This window comes from Palaemon carinicauda, chromosome 38 (assembly GCF_036898095.1).
Source record: "Palaemon carinicauda isolate YSFRI2023 chromosome 38, ASM3689809v2, whole genome shotgun sequence".
Classification (NCBI taxonomy): Eukaryota; Metazoa; Arthropoda; class Malacostraca; order Decapoda; family Palaemonidae; genus Palaemon; species Palaemon carinicauda.
The window spans coordinates 50,553,598-50,574,755 of NC_090762.1; the positions used below are offsets into that span (position 1 = coordinate 50,553,598).

The 21,158-nt window shown below is 41.2% G+C and overlaps 1 protein-coding gene across 1 annotated transcript in view; it reads left to right on the forward strand.

Annotated features, from left to right (window-relative positions):
- The first annotated feature begins 5,473 nt into the window (after nucleotides 1–5,473).
- Nucleotides 5,474–21,158, forward strand: part of LOC137630621 (uncharacterized) — a 52,488-nt gene continuing 36,803 nt past the window's right edge. Inside the window, exon 1 of the mRNA XM_068362225.1 lies at nucleotides 5,474–5,561. The gene's annotated coding sequence lies outside the window, so the exon portion shown is untranslated. The remainder of the gene's footprint in view (nucleotides 5,562–21,158) is intronic.

Below are 21,158 nucleotides of genomic sequence, written 5' to 3' on the forward strand. Positions count from 1 at the left end.
GTCATTGTATGCTTTTTGTACCTTTTTATTTTTCTCCTTGGAGCTAGAACATTTTGTGTTGCAATTTTTTTGGTCATTATCATCATTATTATTGTATTATTGTTATTATTATTTGCAGTTTTTATTTGGCATGGTAAAGGTATGTGGGTACGATCTTTATTCCTTACAGTGAAAATAGGAATGATGAAATACTATCTTTAGTCTGATTTGTAGTTCAGTATTAAAGAATCCGTGAATTATCTTAGAAGTATACATTTTAAAACGATATTAGGCATTTATGTTTTTTTTTTCTATATCTGTGTTGAGTACCATACTCCAGAGAAAAAAAAAACGTGAAATACGTACAGACAGATATACAGCCTGAGTTCTGTCCGTCAATTGCCATAACTTTTATCATGTTGACAGATTTGTTTACCTATCTCTCATACTGACAATAATCAACTTGGGAGAGATGATTTAAAATGTAATCATGTAATCCTTAGGTGAATGAAAACTATTCTTATGAAAACCATAAGTTTGAGGAATAAAATGTATTTCATATCGTTTATGGAGACCACATAATGTGATATCTCGCAATTCCGGGGTATAGGCCTACTCTAGTCAATCTTGGGATTTTTCTAGCTCATATATTGCAATAACAAGAGCGAGAAGGCATAGCCAAAGGAATTTCTAAACCTAAAATGGATTGTGAATGAAATGAATATATTTCAAAAACAGATTAAAATAACCACTGATTGTAATACATTGCATACACGTAGAGATGATGATAAATCTGTTACAAAGAAGTAATAAAGATATTGAATTAAATATATGTAATCTATGCTTGAATCAAGGCAAGAACAGCACTTATAAAAATCATACTTGCCCTGCGAAGATTTCATGTGAAAATAGATCTAACAGCTTGCATATGCAAAGGTGAAAAAGTAGATTTATGAGGGATGCAGTATGGAACACTGAGAAAATGTCAAGATAAAATAATGATACATAACATAATTGAAGCTACTTAGTTTCCTGCAAACAAAGTCCCGGTTTCATACTAGAAACTTGACAAAATAGTTTCTTGCTGACGTAAAAATTGTTCAGTGGGATTTATTCTTTTTAACTAATCGTTTCACCATACTTCAAACTGGGGATTCTATGAATCTACGAAGGTTTTAATATTTCTATATTCAAATAAGAATATGGGATGTAAATATGGTGAAACTGTGATGAAACCTTTCATAGATGGTATAAGTAAATATGACTCTTGCATAATACTGAAATCAAGTTATATTTTCCATTAATATATTTAAAAAATCTATAGGGAAATTCTTTCCATAAATAATGGCAACCTTTCATCATAAGTAATATGGTGGTAAATGAATATTACGAAAAGTAAATTGATGTCCTACATTTGAGTTTCCATTCAGAATTGCATCATTATAAAAGTGTTAATTTAAAGGCATAGAAGAAAAAGATTAGCTAGAAGATTTATTATTCACTAGACAGATTTTAGTTGCTACTGCATTTTCAAAACTTTATGCTTTATCCTCATAAGAATGTACAGTGAAACCGAAATATCTCTCTTGGAGTGACTTGGCTACCGACTTGTCTTGAGCAAATGAAGTACCCATAGCTCCTTTGAAATAGCGTACTTATGCAAGAATTATTTTTTTGCTGACTGCATACTTTGGTGTAAGATTTGTGGATTTATTTTCATAAGAGCATTAAGCCTATATTAAAGTCTGTTTTTTAGGAGCTGACAGTAAATATCCTCATCCGATATCACAGGTGTATATGTGGAAGTGCATGCTACTCTCCAGACATTCAAAGTTATTGGCCAATAGGAGCCACGTGATTGGTGGAAGCTCATGTTGTTCACCAATTACAAGAAGATACAGTTTAAATGCATATTCAAATTGAAAGCAATTTAGAAGATACAATGATATCTGCTGTGGATACTACTGTTAATTAGGAAAACATCTTTTCATAGCTATTTCTTCTTTTCATCCATATAGAATTTTATTAATGCATGTTAATCTTAATATCTGACCAGTAATGCCTTCTGGTTTTACTGTATCTTGTACCACCCGTGTGTCACACGAGCGTGCATAGTAACGACATTTCTCTTTTTTGTATATATTATCCTTTGTATTTTCGCTCACCCCTCGCACTGACAGCAACTTGTTTTAACAGGTCTGCATATTCCATTGTTAACAGTTAACAGAACCGATTGCCGGTCGACAAGAAATAGCATGTCTGACCAATGTGACATGCCAAAAGTAGGTTGTGACTCAAAAGTGAGATGAAAGCAACTGAGTAACTTTATTACGACACATCGAGTATATATACACACAAGGTCCCGGTAAGAAGGTCACAAAATACAGACATGCTATTTCTTGTCGACTGGCAGCCGGTTCTGTTAGCTGTTAACAATGGAATATGCAGGCATGTTAAAACAACTTGCTGTCAGTGCGAGGGGAGAGCGAAGATATGAAGAATAATATATACAAAAAAGAGAAATGTTGTTACTATGTACACGCGTGTAACACACAGGTGGTACCATCTCATTGCAATATTTGTGTTATTTTGTTGCATTTGCAACTCACACTAGCTTTCAATTATCTGCATCAGCATGGATCACTTTCAACTTTCAACATTCTTTTTTTTTTAGTTGAGTGCTTGAATGATTGGGAACTATGCTGGCAATCTCAAATCTGTTGTTTTACAGACTAACTTTGGATCTTTTGCAGTTTCTCCCCTACTTCTGACATACAGTACTGTAGGCCAGGTAAAGGCTGGGACGCCTAACCACGTCAGGTATGACGCAGCCTCAGCGCTGTAGATAGGTTCTGGTTAGTTCTCCCCACCATCTAACATACAGTACTGTAGGTTGGGTTAGGCTGGGATGCCTAGCTCAGTCGTGTGTGACAGCCGCAACGCGTAGATCGGGTCAGTTAGATTAGGGAAGGTAAGATATCCACAGGTTTATTTTAGTTTTATGTCTTCTGGCCCTAGGTGAGGTAGTGGAAGGGACGGCAAAAGATCCAACATTTTTCCAGCTGGGGAATCATTCTTCATACTTCTGTCAAATTACAAAAAAAAAAAAAAAAAAATGCTTCAATGAGCAATGAACCTTTGATAATAGTTAAAAGGTTCCTATGTTGTTGTAGGTAGAAAGGTGACAATATAGTATATTCACAAATGCTGATTCAAATGTGATTAAGCAGTTATCAGAGAATCTAGGTTGGAGTTAACTGAACTCCAACAAATATATTTTGGTAAAACGTCCAAGAATCTGTACTGATATACATCTTTATCTCTATTCACACGATTAGGTATAAAAACAACATGCAAAACACACACGTCAAAGGCAAAGGTTCAAATGTAAGGAGAATTTCATAAATAAATGGAAACCATAATGCATGTACAAGTACCGTATAATCCAGCACAAAATGAGAATAATCAGTTAAGTCATTTTAGTTCATCTTCAGGAGCAATTGTCATTAGTGCACCTTACGATGTGAACTGCAGTAATTACTCAAAGGACATTGGAAGTTTGCAACATTCCATAGGAACATAATGATGTGACATTCGTTTGGCCCCTAGATGTCACCACTTTACAACCTTCTACTTTATTATTATTATTATTATTATTATTATTATTATTATTACTATTAGCTAAGCTATAACCTTAGTTGGAAAAGCAAGATGCTATAAGCCCAAGGGCTCCAACAGCTAATAATAGCCCAGTGAGGAAAGGAAATAAGGAAATAAACTGCAAGGTAAGTAATAAACAATTAAAATAAAATATTTTAAGAACAGTAATAACATTAATATAGATCCTCCATATGTAAATTATAAAAACTTAAAGAAAAAACAAGAGGAAGAGAAATAAGATAGAATGATGTGCCTGAATGTACCCTCAAGCAAGAGAACCTTTTCTTTTGCTTCCTTTTTCACTTTTCTCTTGACATCCCCTCCCAGGTGAATACCCCGGCACTGAAGGACCTCCCCAGCCCCAGTGCCAAACCAAATGGCTTAAATTCCATAACTAAATGTATGGTATAAAATATAAGTTATACCTATACTCACATATATTTGTCCAGAAAGAACTATTTTCTCGTTCGCCAAAATATCTGTAAGAGAAAATGTTAACGGAAAAACATGGCAACTCTCTCTCTCTCTCTCTCTCTCTCTCTCTCTCTCTCTCTCTCTCTCTCTCTCTCTCTCTCTCTCTCATATTACATAAAGATAAATTTTCAAGTCCAAAACACCATTAAGAAAGATTTACACAAATGAGAAGATTAAGAAAAATGTGATTTACATGCATGAAAGTAATTAATAAAACATCCTTTGAATACCAAGTGCAGACACTTAAAGGAATGCCAAAATAAAATTATATTAACTGAATAATTACTGTTTTACCATTTTTTTTTAATGAGCTTGTATTAATACGAGGTTTATGTACCATATGCCCACAGATGCTTCAAAAGCACAAGTTTTTTTTTAAACAATTCTAACAAGGAAAGCACTTAAGTAAGTTAAAGTTATACTTGGGTAATTTAGTAAAGGTTACTTATTCCTGAGAAGAACACTGATAGGCTACTGATTAATAGTTTTATTATTTGAGCTAGAATCTTCCAGTGATGAGATAATAAAATTAGAAGAAAAAGAAACTCATACACTTAATAAGAAATCATTCTATTTGATGAAATTAGGAGACATTTTCTGAAAGCCCCATGAAAATAGCTTTACCTTTACAAATTGCAACTCTTAAAATCCGATGGATGGATAAACGAATGGTAGGCTACTAGATAATACATTATATCATATTCCCTAAACTGCAACTCTTAAAAACTAGTAATTTTCATAGATGCTAATGAAACATTCTTAGAAATTTGATTCCAAGAATATGCATAGCTTTTGGTTAAAATTCGAGCTTGCATTTACCACGAACCATCTATGATCTGAAACATCAAGGATCGACTAAGACAAGAAACGTGACTGCTGTGTACGAAGTCTAAAAGGGATTTTGACAAGAAAAAATCTATTTTTTGGGTGGGATAGCCATGTCGTCTTGGTAGAAGTTCCTCTAAGCAGCTTTCTACTTATTGCTGCGAGTGAAGTAGCCTACCAGAGAATTTTACCTGTAGAGGTATCACGGGGTTACATATTCGGTAGAAAAATAGGCTTAATATAAATCATCTGAACTGACACCCCAAAACAAGCAAATCTTTTATATGTCGTATCAAACTATACTATGCTTCGATATTCCTATGATTTTTATTGGGCCAAAAATAAAATAAGAACCGTAGGTATCACACATTTTTTTGCCTTATGATATTGTCGATTGCCAATATAAGCATGAAATTATACGATTCCATTAAATGGAATGAGACTAAAAGAGAAAATTCACTCCTTTAGTAACATCACTTTCGATACAAGCTGATCTGTCACTATCAGTATTCTTCCTTTAATGTATTTAGTTACTTTTGCTTCTTTACGAAGGATGCTTTGTCTTTGACGAAGGATGCATTGGTGACGTCATTAAGAACATTTCAGGAGATACAGCCCACAAAGTATTTATAATATTTTTGTGTGCCTCATGCTTTTATTTATAAAAAAATAATTGAAACATTCATATTCCATAAGACTGAAATAAATTCATAAGTTTTAGAAATAATTTCTGTAGGCTGGGTATCACTTTTAGTTAGACATCACGCCAGACGTCATTAGCCAACAATCCAAGATGGCGGAACAACTTAATATCTCTGTGTGAGTCCCCTCTCTAAAATTTGATTATATTCTAGTTTTGCGTAGTTATAGGAAAATGCCCTGTAGATTCGTATTCCATAAAGACAGGAGGCTTTTATTCAACAGTTAAATGTAGTATTATGGTAAAATCTTAAAACTTAGTAACCTTAACATGGATACCAGATTCCTCCTTATGTTTACATTTTTGTCCATACTCTTCGGTTGCATTTCCTATGAACTTATTTAGATGATTATATCTTGTACTGTTCTAGGCTGGCTTAGGGGTTGTACCTTATCCTAAAATAGCATAGGTAGGTCGTTGTCTTTTACTCTACTAGGCTGGCGGTGGGTATGCATCTTACCATAAATTCATGGGTAGGTCATTTATTGTGATGCATTTTATAATTGAATAAGTATTTTACCAACTAATAATATTTTTAATGTAAATCGGCTTGTATGCATGATAGCGGCCACATGTACGTATAATGAAGGCCGGTGTGACGGTCTGAACGATCCCCCGGTCTCAGAATTCTCCTTGACATTGTATAATGGTTCTTTTCTGCCATTAGCTCGCTTCGCTCGCATGAAAATAAAACATCAAGCTCGTATGTACTGGCAAGCGGTAATGTTGAGCTGCGCATGCTAACATTACAGGAAAATAAAACATCAACCTCGTATGCCCTGGCAAACGGTAATGTTCGCGCATGCGCAGATTATCAAGGAGAATTCTTAGACCGGGGGATCGTTCAGACCGTCACACCGGCTAAGAATACGGCAGGGCAAGGCGTGTTGCAGGGACCGTTAGGCAAGTAGGCAAGACTCCGCTTGTAGGTTAGGTAAATGGGTGGTGGAATTGGTGAGATAGAATAGTGGAAAGAGGTTTTAACGGTTTTGTTTACATTCTTATGTTTCGGCCGTCACACTTACAAGGCCACGTTATAACGGTTTGTAGGAAATAAGACTGGGTTTTAAAGTATTTTATGTTTTGAACGTTTTGTAAAATGATTCTTGGCTTAAATCCTTGGTATTTGAGTTATGGGGGATTGACTACCAACAGAAGAAAAGCTACGGGTTAGTGCTAGGTATCGTTATCAATTACGTTAGAAACACCCTAAAATATACAGCAGTGAGCTTGTTTAATTATGATACTTAGATTACTTTATTAAACGTTGTTCCCCCCAGTTGTAATAAAAAAGTTGCCGTAATCAAAACTGATTAACAGGAATGAAATGCTGCCAAAACACTGTAGCTTTTGGTTGCCATGCTTTCCGAACAAATGGATAACGGAGTGTTCCATCCAATTTTTTTTAGAGTTGTTCGTAGCAGTGTTGTGAGTTGTGTAATATTACAAATACTTCATTACTTAATTGAGCTAAATGATATATTGGTTTTAGCTCTGTTGTATGCTCGCTTCGCTCATAAATGAATATTATCTCACTCCTATGTTCTAGCAAGCGGACTATGTTTTGCTATGTATGTTAACCCCATGTGCTAGTATATAGGCATTAATTATCATTTATACAATGTAAAGGGGCTAATACAAATATATAATGGGTGAGTTATAGCTTCACTCTCCAGCATCTTTTCAAACGTGGACTCGGCTTCCATTTCCAGTGATCAGACTTAATATATCAAATACACATTTCTACCCTAACCTTTTATTATTAACATAATCAATAGAATAAAGGCTATGATTATATTGCATATTCCAATATTACAAATAAATAACAAAGAGGTTTAAAATATAAAACTTTGGTCCCATTATTCTGTTAGAACGAGGAACTTATGGCAGGAGCACCACCTACTAGTGTTTCTCTGAAATATCAGGTGTCTGTCTGTTTAGATTGCCCAGGCCATGTTCCCGGAGGGGGGACTCTGCAACCATCGGTCTTAGCCCACAATTAAAAAAGGTGGAAGGCTACTCCTAATATATGTGCCGTGACGACAAAAGGAGCAAAACTGATATTTTTTATGAAAACCTGTAACTTCGTTAGTAGAGGTTTCCGCCAGTAGTATATGGTATTCAAAATAGTGTACAGTATTTGCAAAGAACTATTCAATTATACAAGTTTCAATGCCCTAACTAATATTGCACCATTCTTTAATTGAACCGGGAAATTTAGGTGGTATTCTCGTGTAGAGGTTTTGATGAAAAAGATGAGAAAATGGAAGAAAATTTCCTTTTTCTATGCACGCAGGAGCAACTGTCCGTTGATATACAAAGGCTCTTGTAAATCTATGTAGGATGTGACAGTTTTACAGTAAGTCAAAACTAGGGTAGGCCAATATATTAAACCTGTCCATATAAACCAAAAAATATTTTTTTCCTTAGTTTCTCTCTTATCTTCGTGATCCGAACATCCGGTCGGACAGGACGACGATGTTCATCAAGATATCTCTGAGCCTCTACAGTCAGTCTTTCCTTAGAAGTCCCCAGTTTTGTCCTCTCCTCAGGAACAAGTTTGATCATCAAACTCGGTCCAGCGAGGAGAGGCATATGGTTAGAGAAGCAGTTAGTCCAGGACTTCCTGTGTACGTTCAACCATTAGGACTCATACGCCTAGTTTTTCTGGAAATACGTCGACATCAAGGAAGATTTTTTCATTCATATAGGCTTTCCATGTCGGGTACGGTGCTTTGGTTTCGATAGCACCTCAGATTTTCTCGAGGGTTTTACCCTAGTGTCAACCTGGTCCTATAGTATCTGCCTCGTTCTCCAAAGATTTCAGGACGACTGGCTGATCTTATCAACTTGAGTTTACTGTACTATGATTTGAGGAGTGGAGTAAATCTCTAGAGATATCCCGACTTTCTTATCAGATGCGGGTATCCTCAGACATGTTCATTGTCATCAGCCTGCAGAAGTTTTTCTGCTGAAGGACAGGGTTCAAGGCGGAGGATGGTGATAGCACTTCCTCAGGACACACTTTCTACCAGCAGTGGTTACGTCTTCTATGTCACTATTTCACTCTGGTTCGTCAAACCCGCATCAGTCTCTGTTGAATCCTAGCTCTTGAGGAGCAGCCAGATCAAAGGTGCTTCAGTACAAGGGATCTTCCTTTTCTCTGGTAGTTCCCTACAAGACCCGGTCAGGAGACAGGCCTGAGAAGAATTTTGAATGACGAGAATCTCATCCGAGGAGTCAACCTCCTTGTTTCTCTTCCATGGATTTGACGCTCACTTCAGATGCATCAAAGAAAAGGGGAGATCTTATGCTGTACCACTCATCCTAAGGGCTCTGGTCCGAGCTCAAATGGTATTGTCATTTTAATATCTTTGAGATGCAATCTTCCTGCCTGCGGGAAGAATCGTCGACAGCGGCAACAGACGTTGGTGTCTCTTTCCCATCCTCAGGAAAGACTTCTTCACTGATGGGTCTTCCCTTCAGGAGATTTGGGGGGGGGGGGATTGGACTCTTCCATTCCCACCATCACTCTTTGGAGCTGTTTGCATTATTGGCAGTCTCAACTCTCTAGAAGACTTGGCTCGCCCATCAGACTCTCCTCTCCAGCAAGACTCGTCATACCCAGCTAACGCGTCTGCAATTCCCGACGGAGATCCCAAGAGAACTCTCCACGACACGATCTACTCTTACAGCCACGGGTGAACATCTTTCACAAAGCCGTAGCTTCGATGCGATTTCACGCCTGGAGATAATCCAGCTCCTCCTCTCTCAGAGTCCCCCCTTTCCGCAACAAGTTGCGAAGTGGATGCCAGGATACCCGATAAAATTTTCAGCTGTGGTCTTTCAGGTCAAGTGGACTGTTTTCTATGGTTAGGGTCATGGAAGGGTTATCTCTCCCCTTGAGGCCGCTATTTCAGTAATGGTGGCATTCCTCATTTACCTTCGAGAAGAAACTACTCTCGGTCTCTGCAAGGAAAGACCTTGACTCCTTGAGGCTTGCCTTCATAACAAAAGAAATTAACCTTTCCTCTACGTCAGCATCCTCTGTTCATACAGAATTTTGAACTTACCTGCCCTCAGTCAAATGGGAAACCTCCTCCACAGGGCATGATTCTCTTCCTTCTGTCCCAGAGGGTTCCCGCTACGATCCAGCAGCAGCAGCAGATCTTCACCTGACCTTGAGGACAGGTCTCTCCCTCATGGCTGTGGGCCAGGTGATACTCTAATTCGGACCCCAGTTTCGAGCTCTTCGGATTGGATGTCCTTCGTACCGTGGCCTATAATCCCTATCCATGGCTACTATTCCAGGGAAGAACTCGAGGTATTACCTCACGGAGACTACAGGAGCTCGCTCATGAATCCCAGCACACTTCGTCAGCCCTGGGAAAGTCAAGAGAAGGCTCACTAAGAACACGTTCTCGGCTTGGATTCTCAAGATCATGGACCAAGTATTGAATCTGGATTCCTCTCATAGAGGAGACCTAGAGCTCATAACGTTAGGAGCAGTAGTATGCCCCTAGTGTTTATGAAAACTACTCTGTAACGCAAGACTTATCAGCAGGCCGGTGAAAGCATCAAACAAACTTCACCGCCAACTTCCTGCAAGACGTGACCCACAGGAACATGGAGACACAATCCATTGTCCCTGTAGTGGCTACACAATAAATGGTTTATAACTCTCTAACTATTGTTAAGTTTGAGATTAATGACAAAGAAGGACTGGCTTTCTTTCTTTCATGCGGGGTAACAGCACCTATGGTACTCTTGAAGGCTGGCGTCACTGTCTGCAGGTAGAACCATTTCCCTGGTGTAACCTGGTATAGAGAGATATACTTATTACGTCCCCATACCTCATGGTGAGGTGGGATTGGGTGATGTCTATGGTTGATTTTAAGATTCCTAGTTTTCTAAGTTTTCTTACCTAGACTAGTCACACCGCTAGTATCACACATTCTCACAGATTGCTCAGGCCGCTAACCGTGCTTTGCACGAATTATTTAGCAAGGTGTCAGGGTTTCTCCCTGTTACCTGCAGAGCACGTACGGGAGAACCCCTGGTCAAAGACCAGCCAATTGGTCTGGACTTCCACCCTCCTAAGGAGTAAGTCTATCCCTATCAATAGCGAGGTTTTTTTATTAGTGTCGGAACAAGTGACAAATTTGGAAAGTAATTTGTATTTTTCCTAACAATACAAACCTGTAGCTATTTATACAAATTAGCCCGCCATCACCTATTCCCCCAAGACGTCCTGCTTGCAATAAAAAGTGACGAAATGAGCGAGGTGGCTGGCTACCCTGTCCACCTCCCACTAACTAGCATTAGGGTAGTTCCACCTCGCTTAAAAATCTTTATGGCTAGTCTCCCAGTTACACTGAAAAATATGTATAAATAGCTACAGGTTTTTATCATTAGGAAAAATACAAATTACCTCCAAATTTGTCATTGTGGATCCCTTATACTACTAGCAGAAACCTTTATGAACGAAGCTACCGATTTTGATAAAAGAAATTCCTGTTTTGCTCCTTTTATCTTAGCATAGGCCACAGCCCACAGGAGCCTACTTGCACCTGGTAGTTCGGAAAAACACTGATACAGTACATGGTGTTTCTGTCTCAAGTTACTTGTTCAAACATTTTCAATACTGTATTGGAATATGCAATATAATCATAGCTCTTAAATTATATTTAAAACATGTTAATAATGAAAGGTTAGGGTAGAAACATCTGTTTGATAGATTTAGTCTGATAATGGGAAATGAGGTCCATGTTCGAACAGAGGCTGAAGCACCAAGCTACAGCTCACCCCCTTGTTAAGTGTGCATTCGCCTTGTAAACAAAAGCTTTAGTGCTTTAACCTTGTTTCATTACTATTACTCGCTGTTGATTACGGTAACATTTTTTTAGTACGACAACTGATTTTTTATCATGATTACTAGTGGAAACAAAAGTTTAAAAAAGTTAATTTAAATATACAGACTATTAAACTGTTTTGAGCGGCTTTGGTAATAGTTGTTCTCGGAAATCCATAGTTTTTGAGTTTGGTGGGCCTACTACCATAGGCTAACTGGAAAGCTGTGGCTTTGCATTATTTATCATCATCAGTAATGTTTAAAACACCTCTTATTATTATTATTATTATTACTAGCCAAGCTACAACCCTAGTTGGAAAAGCAAGATGCTATAAGCCAAAGGGTTTCAACAGGGAAAAATAGCCCAGTGAGGAAAGGAAACAAGGAAATAAATAAACAATATAAGAATTAATGAAAGATTAAAATAAAATATTTTAAAAAACATTAACATTAAAACAGATGATTCACATATAACTATTAAAAGACTTACGTCAGCCTGTTCAACATAAAATCATTGGCTGCAACTTTGAATTTTTGAAGTTCTACTGATTCAACTACCCGATTAGGAAGATCATTCCACAACTTGGTCACAGCTTGAATAAAACTTCTAGAATAATGTACAGTATTGAGTCTCATGATGGAGAAGGCCTGACTATGAGAATTAACTGCATGCCTAGTATTAGGAACAGGATGGAACTGTCCATGAAGATCTGAATGTAAAGGATGGTCAGAATTATGTAAAATCTTATGCAACATGCAGAATGAACTAATTGAATAACGGTACCAAAAATTAATGTCTAGATCAGGAATAAGAAATTTAATAGACTACTGTAAGTTCCTGTCCAACAAATTAAGATGAAAATTGTTAGATGAAGACCAGACAGGAGAACAATACTCGAAACAAGGTAGAAAGAAAGAATTTAAACACTTCAGAATAGATTGATCACCGAAAATCCTAGAAGACTTTCTCAATATGCCAATCTTTTCTGCCATTGAAGAAGACAGACCTAATGTGTTTCTCAAAAGTAAATTTGCTGTTGAGAATCACACCTAGAATTTTTAGTCATACAAAGTTAAAGAAACATTATCAATGCTGATATCTGGATGTTAAGGAGCCACTGTCCTTGACCTACTTACAATCATACTTTGAGCTTTATATATTCAACTTCACACCCCATAATTTGCTCCATGCACTAACTTTAGCTAGATCTCTATTAAGGGATTCAGCAACCCCAGATCTACATCCAGGTGGATGGAATTGATGCAAAGAGCTTGTTTTCTTGGCCAAACCACATGTCATGTTTATATAGTATGAAAAGTAATGGGCCAAGACACTACCCTGTGGAACACCAGATATCACATTTCTATACTATGGGGACCATCAACAGCAACTCTTTTTGAGATCTGTTACTTAAAAATTCAAATAATAATGCTCAGAAATGACCCCCCCCCCCCCTCACTCCCAACTGCTTGAGTTTGAAAACAAGGGCCTCATGATTAACACGGTCAAAAGCAGCACTAAAATCAAGGCCAATCATACAAACTTTCTGGCCATAATCAAGGGATTTCTGTACAGCATTGGAGATTGTAAGAAGGGTATCACATGCTCCAAGGTCTTTACAAAAACCAAATTGCAAACTAGGGAACAGATGATTACCGTCAGCAAAACCTTCTAAGAGGTTTTGCCAAAAGACGTTCAAACACTAGATAATATGGGGATTATGGAAATTGACCGGTAATCAGTTGGACTTGAGGTACCATAAACACATTTATATTGTGGAGTAACATGACCAATTCTCCAACAAGTGCTAAAAGCTCCTCACCTTACTAACTTAGGCAAAATGAGATAAATTTGGAGCTAAGAAATCTGTAGTCTTTATAAAAACAAAGGAAAAATACCATTTGGATCTACAGCTCCAAAAGCATCAAGGTCTATCAACTGAGCTTTCATTTCACAAGATCAAAAAGTAAACTAGTTAGTTTAGCCTCACGAAAACAGGAATGAGGATGTTCGAGTTTCTCGTTACTCTGATTACTGTCAAACACATCAGCCAAGGGGGTTGCCTTTTCCTTTGGACAGTTAGTGACTGAGCCATCTGGTTCAAGTAAAGGAGAAATTGTTGCATCTACACCAAAAAGTGCAGATTTAAGGGTAGTCCACCACTTATGCTCCTGGTTGTACCAGAAAGTGTTTCTTTTATAGTTAGATTGTATTCTTTTTCAGTTGAAGCATAAACTCTCTGAGCAAAAGCTCTAAGCTGAGTTTAGTTATTCTAGGTCAAATCTGATCAGTTATCCTTCCAAAGATGATAGGCCTCCTGCTTCTCCAAATAAGCACGTCTACAATCATCATTGAAATGGTTTGTCCTTAGCTCTGTACCTTAGCACACGAGAAGGGATATGCGTATCAATTATATTGTTTAGATTCTCATTCATAGGGACAGCAGGATCAATACTACTATACAGTTGTGACTAGTTCAAGCCCAAAAGATCATGCAAAATCCATTCCATTGTTCTTGAGATTTCATATAAATAATACAAGAGTATGATACATCAGGGACAGGCTGCTCATTCTTCATTTCTGGGTCGACCTGTGACGCCCGGTGAAAAGGATCCTTCTTTTGGACGTCGTAAGCGTTGGTTGATTAGTGTTGTGTCTCTGCTTGTGTTTGTGTTTTGAGCTGTTTTATTGCCATGGCTGAAGCTCTTCTTACCGCAGGACCAATGTTAAGTACCATAGATTGTTTGGACAGCTTTTTAGTACCGGGCTATTATTACTTTTTGCAATTTTAGTGTTTGTTAGTGCGACCAGCCGTTCGACTTCCGCGGTGATGGCGGCCATTATTGTTTACGTTCATACGTTTCAATTGCCTTTGTTTGCCCGTTTGGTACTATTGTCATTCTAGGTTCATTTCTCTTATTATAGATTCTTGGCCTTGTGCCGTTTATTTTGAACCATGTTTTGTAAGTCTTTTGGTACTTTGTTTACGCTTACGAGTCTGTATCTTTGACGAACGAAGGATAGCGTTCAGGGCTTTATTATAGTTTAGTACCACCGCTTGCCGTTGTTTTGTTTTCGCCTTTATTCACTGTTCAGTTCCCGTTTTTGCTATCCTTCGTTTCTCTTTTTTATTTATTTATTGTATCACGGACTAAGGTGTGTGTTTATTTTGAGGTTTGTTATTTATTCTTAAAGAGTAACCACGAGTACGAGAGGCTGGAGTTCCCGTTTTCTGTTCATACAGTCACGGGTTCTCCCTCTCTCCATCTCTCCCCTATGGGTTGTTGACACAATGCGAGAGGCTGGAGTTCCCGTTTTCTGTTAATACAGTCGCGTGGTCTCCCTCTCTCCATCTCCCCCCTAGGGGTTTGTTAACACAATGCGAGAGGCTGGAGTTCCCGTTTTCTGTTAATACAGTCGCGTGGTCTCCCTCTCTCCATCTCCCCTAGGGGTTTGTTAACACAATGCGAGAGGCTGGAGTTCCCGTTTTCTGTTAATACAGTCGCATGGTCTCCCTCTCTCCATCACCCCCCTAGGGGTTTGTTAACACAATGCGAGAGGCTGGAGTTCCCGTTTTCTGTTCATACAGGAAAGCGTTCTCCCTCTATCTCTTACCCAAGTGGGAAATTATCTTATTGCATTTTGGTTTTTTAGCTTATGTTATTATTGTGTTATATGGTTACTTATTGGTGTATTTAAAGGCTAGTGTTTGGGTTAGTCCTGTTCGTGTGAGTCTATATTTCAGGTTAGTGGGGCCCGCCTTCACCTAGTTCCACCCTCTCCCCGCTTCGGCCCGGGAGTCGGGTCCGAACCTATAGCCAACTCCGCCATGAGTTTTATTTATGAGCTGGGATCTATCAACTTCCCTGTTATCTAGATGCACCCCTACGGCAGGGATTCGTCCCCTCGTTGGTCACTTGCATCTTGACTCCTGCTCCGGCATATTCACACGACTTAACACCACTACCCCCCCCACCCCACCAGGGATCACATAGGTATCCTTTCGAGATCCTTTTAATAGTTATTGATAGATACTAATTTTAGTTTTTAGAGGACTTTCCCACAGATCTCCGGCACTCCGGCACATTTCGGAGATCTTTCAATCACTATGCGTACATTATCCTGTCATTACTTGGGAGCTCCGGCTCCCGCATATTTGCATGACTCCGGCGCACTACGGGGTTGTTACATTCTCACTGTTATTATTACAACGGAGCTCCGGCTCCCGTTTGCCACAACCCCATTTTTAAATATTAAACTTAGCCGGTGAATATATAATAGCTGACGTCTCGGACGGCTCGACAGAAAAACACAAAAACTCGCGAGCGATCGCCATGAAGGTTGCGGGTGTGCCCACCAGCGCCAACTATCGGCCAGATACCGCAAATACATGTAAACAGCTCCAGTTCTTCTCTGTCGGTCTTGTCGACAAGTTGATTCCATTACTCGCTGTTGACCTGGAGTTTTTCGTCATTCTTGGTGAAGTACTTCTTTTTGGTTTTGAGCTTTCGCAGTGCAGGTGTTTTTATCTTCAATTAAAACTCTTGAACTCTTTTTTGGATAGATTTTATTGTTGATGACTTTGGATTGTTTTTGGATTTTCTTTGACTTTTCAAAATGGCTGACCCTTCTCCAATTCCTAAATATCATAAATGTAATGCTAAGTATTGTAACAAACGTCTTCCAAAGGCCTTTCTCGACCCACATACCGTGTGTTCTAATTGCCGGGGTAAAACCTGTCAATTAGGAGATCGGTGTGATGAGTGCATGGTACTTTCGGAATTCGACTGTCTAGAGTTTGATAAGTATTCTCGTAAGCTAGAGAGAGATAGGGTGAGGAGAAGTTCCTCTAGATCATTAGAATTTTCCTCCTCCCATGCCCCTGAACCTAATCCTTCCCCAGTAGTAGTTGTGCCTGAACCCTCTACTAGCACTCATGAACCATCAATGCGGGATATGTTGCGTGCCATTCAAGCGTTGGGCGAGAGAGTTGAATCTTTGGCTACGGACCGTAATCAACTCATAGCAGATGTAAAAGTGTTAAAGTGTCAGAGTGCCACATTAGAAAATCGTGGGGATAAAGTGATTAGTGCGCAAAGTGTTATCAGTGTTGCGACCGAGGGTTCGTCTGTTGGTGCTTGTCGTTCGCCTAGTCCGAGACCTCTTGCAAGCTCCCATGCACCCGGGAGAAGTAATGTCGTAGGACTTATGGGGACGAGAGGCTTTAACCAACGAACAGACGTTCCCTCTATGGTTTCGGGCGTGTCTCGTCAAGACCGTCCCTACCATAAGACGAGCGAGGCGGTTTTCTCCTCGTCATCCGAAGGCTTCTCGCGTAAGAAACCGTGGAGCAAGGTTTCGAGACCCTTAAAGCAGAAGTCAGTCCCTTCAGGACAGGTCCAGCGTCCTGGTTGTAGCCATTGGGACAGCTCTGACCCTGTGCAGTCATCGGAAGACTGCTCGCCGCCTAAACAGAAGCGTAACACGGGCTCTGAGAGTCTTAGTTTAGGCAATGTTTTGCAGTTACAGACGTTACCATCGTCTCGACCCGTACCCACTCCCGTTGATCCTAAATGGGTTGTCCTGCAGGATATGCAGAATAAGCTTGCCTCCCTTATGGAGGAGTATACTGCTGAGCAGGTTCACGATGATCCTCGCCGTTACGCTGATCGAGATCCTGGCCGTCAGCCGCCCAAATGAGCCTTTGCTCGTCCTGTTGACGTTGACGTTACAAAGTCACATCAGTCACGTGACTTAAAGCCTCACTCGATGCAGTCCCGTGTTGACTTTCAGCCGCTTGTGGACGTTCAGCCGCTGCCGCATGCTCGTGTTGATGTTCAGGACGTGCGCCAACCAGCTAAGTTGATTTGTTTTGACGTTGAGCGTCAAGCACCGCAGTCAAGAGTTGTTTTAACTGCTCAATCTAGGCAGTCAAGGCAGTCTCGAGTTGACGTCGAGCGTCCTCCCGCTCCTGTTGTTGTTGCTAGTCAGTCCGTTAAGCAGTTACATGACTTAGCGTCCTGGACTGCTACTGATGCTCCTTTGCGTGTGGACTCTGCTTGTCAAGCATTGCCACCAAGGCAGGTCTCTCCCTTGCTTGAGACTCATCAGTTGTCGGACGAGGTTCCTCCAGATGAGGACGTTGCTGATCCTCCGCCTAATGATAATCCTTTAGACGTTTTATCTGATGTAGAAGAACCTAAGGCTGTACAACCTTCGATGGATTTTAAGAAAATCATGATGATTTTCAAGGATCTTTTCCCAGATCATTTTGTTACTGTTGGTCCTCGTTCGCCTCCATCTGAGTTTGCGCTAGGCTTAGCTGCTACCAAGCCTGCCTTTACTAAGCTAGTGCTTTCTCGCTCTTCTAAGAGGGCTTTACGTCTTCTAGGCGACTGGTTGGTTACCAGGAGGAGTTTGGGGAAGACGGCCTTTGCCTTCCCACCTTTTAAGCTAGCTTCTAGATCGAGCGTCTGGTATGACACGGGAGAAGTTCTTGGCTTGGGAGTCCCTGCCTCTGCCCAGGGTGACTTCTCAAGCCTCGTAGACTCTCCCCGTCGCCTGGCCATGAGATGCTCGAAAATTTGTTGGTCCTCCTCGGACCTTGACCATCTCCTTAAAGGCGTATACAGGGCCTTTGAAGTTTTTAACTTTCTAGATTGGTCTCTAGGAGCATTAAGTAGGAAGATCTCGTCTGCTGACCAAGATGTATCCTTACTTATTATGTCTTGTATGGACAAAGCCATCCGCGATGGCTCCAATGAGCTCGCCTCCACCTTTACGTCGGGAGTCTTGAAGAAGAGAGAAACCCTTTGCTCTTTCTTTTCAGCAGGAGTTACTCCCTCTCAAAGATCGGAACTGCTCTTTGCTCCCTTATCGGCTGCCTTGTTTCCACAACAGCTGATTAAGGACATTGCTGCTTCGCTTGTGCAGAAGGACACACATGACCTGATGGCTTCTTCTGCTCGCAAGGGAGCTCCTTCTTCATCCTTTGTTGTGAGACCCAGAATCAAGACTCCTGCGTCTTGGTTTATCCCGCCCTTTCGTGGCAGAGCTCCCAGCAGGGGAGGCTCTCGTGCCGAGGGAAAGAGAGGTAAGAGGAGAGGAGCCAAGTCCTCCCGTGGCAGAGTCTGACTGCCCACGTCCTCAGACAGCGGTAGGGGCCAGACTGAACAACTTCTGGCAGGCCTGGGAGAAGAGGGGTGCAGACCAAGAGTCTGTTCTGTTGCTCAAGGAGGGGTACAAAATACCTTTTGTACGCAGACCTCCTCTAGTAACAGTTCCCATAGACCTCTCTCCCAGGTATCGAGAGGAGTCAAAGAGACAAGCTCTACATCACGAAGTGTCTCTGTTGCTAGAGAAGGGAGCGGTGGTGAAAGTCTCGGACCTTCAATCACCGGGGTTTTACAACCGTCTCTTCCTAGTCCCAAAGCATACAGGAGGTTGGAGGCCAGTGCTAGACGTCAGTGTGCTCAACGTTTTTGTTACGAAAACAAAATTTACGATGGAGACCACGAAGTCCGTCTTAGCAGCGGTCAGAGAGGGAGACTGGATGGTCTCTCTCGACCTGCGAGATGCGTACTTCCACATTCCTATACACCCGGATTCCCAACCGTTTCTGAGGTTTGTTTACAGGAATGTGGTGTACCAGTTTCGAGCACTGTGCTTCGGCCTCAGTCCTGCTCCTCTCGTGTTTACGAGGCTCATGAGGAATGTGGCAAAATTCCTTCATTTATCGGGAATTCGAGCCTCCCTGTACTTGGACGACTGGCTTCTCAGAGCATCGTCCAGTCATCGCTGTCTGCAGGATCTACACTGGACGTTGGGTCTGGCAAAGGAGTTGGGACTTTTGGTCAACTTAGAAAAGTCCCAACTGATTCCATCCCAGACGATTCTATATTTGGGGATGGAGATTCGCAGTCTAGTTTTTCGGGCTTTTCCGTCTGCCACCCGAATAGAACAAGCCCTGCTCAAAGTCCGACTCATGCTGAAAAGAGAACGTTGTTCAGTAAGAAGTTGGACGAGTCTCGTAGGGACTCTGTCATCCCTGGAGCAGTTTGTCTCGCTAGGGAGACTTCACCTTCGCCCTCTCCAGTTCCATCTAGACTCTCACTGGAACAAGAGCAAGACTTTAGAGGCTGTATCAATCCCGGTCTCCGAACCAGTAAAAGCATGCCTGAACTGGTGGGACAGCAACATCAGTCTGAGAGAGGGTCTGTCCCTAGCAGTCAAGAACCCAAACCACGTGTTGTTCTCAGACGCGTCGGATTTGGGTTGGGGTGCGACTCTGGACGGTCGGGAATGCTCGGGTCTTTGGACCTCAGTTCAGAAGAGCATGCACATCAACGGCAAGGAGCTATTAGCAGTCCACTTGGCCTTGATGAATTTCGAGAACATTCTTCGAAACAAAGTGGTAGAGGTCAATTCAGACAACACCACAGCTTTGACGTACATCTCCAAGCAAGGAGGCACTCACTCCCACACGCTGTACGTGATCGCAAGGGACCTCCTCATATGGTAAAAAAATCGAGGCATCTCCCTGTTGACAAGATTCATCCAGGGGGACTTGAACGTCTTGGCAGACTGTCTCAGTCGGAGAGGTCAGGTGATCCCCACGGAATGGACCCTCCACAAGGACGTGTGCAAGAGTCTTTGGGCGACTTGGGGTCAACCCACCATAGACCTCTTTGCCACCTCGTTGACCAAAAGGCTCCCAATCTATTGCTCGCCAGTCCCAGATCCAGAGGCGATCCACATAGACGTGTTTCTACTGGACTGGTCTCACCTGGACTTGTATGCATTCCCACCATTCAAGATAGTCAACAACGTACTGCAGAAGTTCGCCTCTCACGAAGGGACAAGGTTGACGTTGGTTGCTCCCCTCTGGCCCGCGAGAGAGTGGTTCACAGAGGTACTTCAATGGCTGGTAGACATTCCAAGGAGTCTTCCTCTAAGGGTAGATCTCTTACTACAGCCCCACGTAAAGGATCTTCATCAAAGCCTCCCCGCGCTTCGTCTGACTGCCTTCAGACTATCGAAAGACTCAAGAGCTCGAGGCTTTTCGAAGGAGGCAGCCAGAGCGATTGCGAGAGCTAGGAGAGCTTCTACCATCAAAGTATACCAGTCGAAGTGGGAAGTCTTTCGAGACTGGTGCAAGTCAGCATCTGTGTCCTCTTCCAGTACCTCTGTAGCCCAAATCGCAGATTTTCTCTTACATCTGAGAAATGTTCGCTCCCTCTCAGCACCCACTATTAAGGGCTACAGGAGCATGTTGGCTTCGGTCTTTCGACATAGAGGCTTAGATCTTTCCAATAATAAAGATCTCCAAGATCTCCTTAAGTCTTTTGAGACCTCTAAGGAACGTCGTATGGCAACTCCTGGATGGAACTTAGACGTGGTCCTAAGGTTCCTGATGTCAGACAGGTTTGAGCCATTACATTCAGCCTCCCTGAAGGATCTCACCCTCAAGACACTTTTCTTAGTGTGCTTGGCTTCGGCTAAAAGGGTCAGTGAGATTCATGCCTTCAGTAAGAACATCGGCTTTTCCACAGATAAAGCCACATGTTCACTTCAGCTTGGTTTCCTGGCCAAAAATGAACTGCCTTCTCGTCCTTGGCCTAAGTCATTTGATATACCTTGCCTGTCAGAGATCGTAGGCAACGAACGTG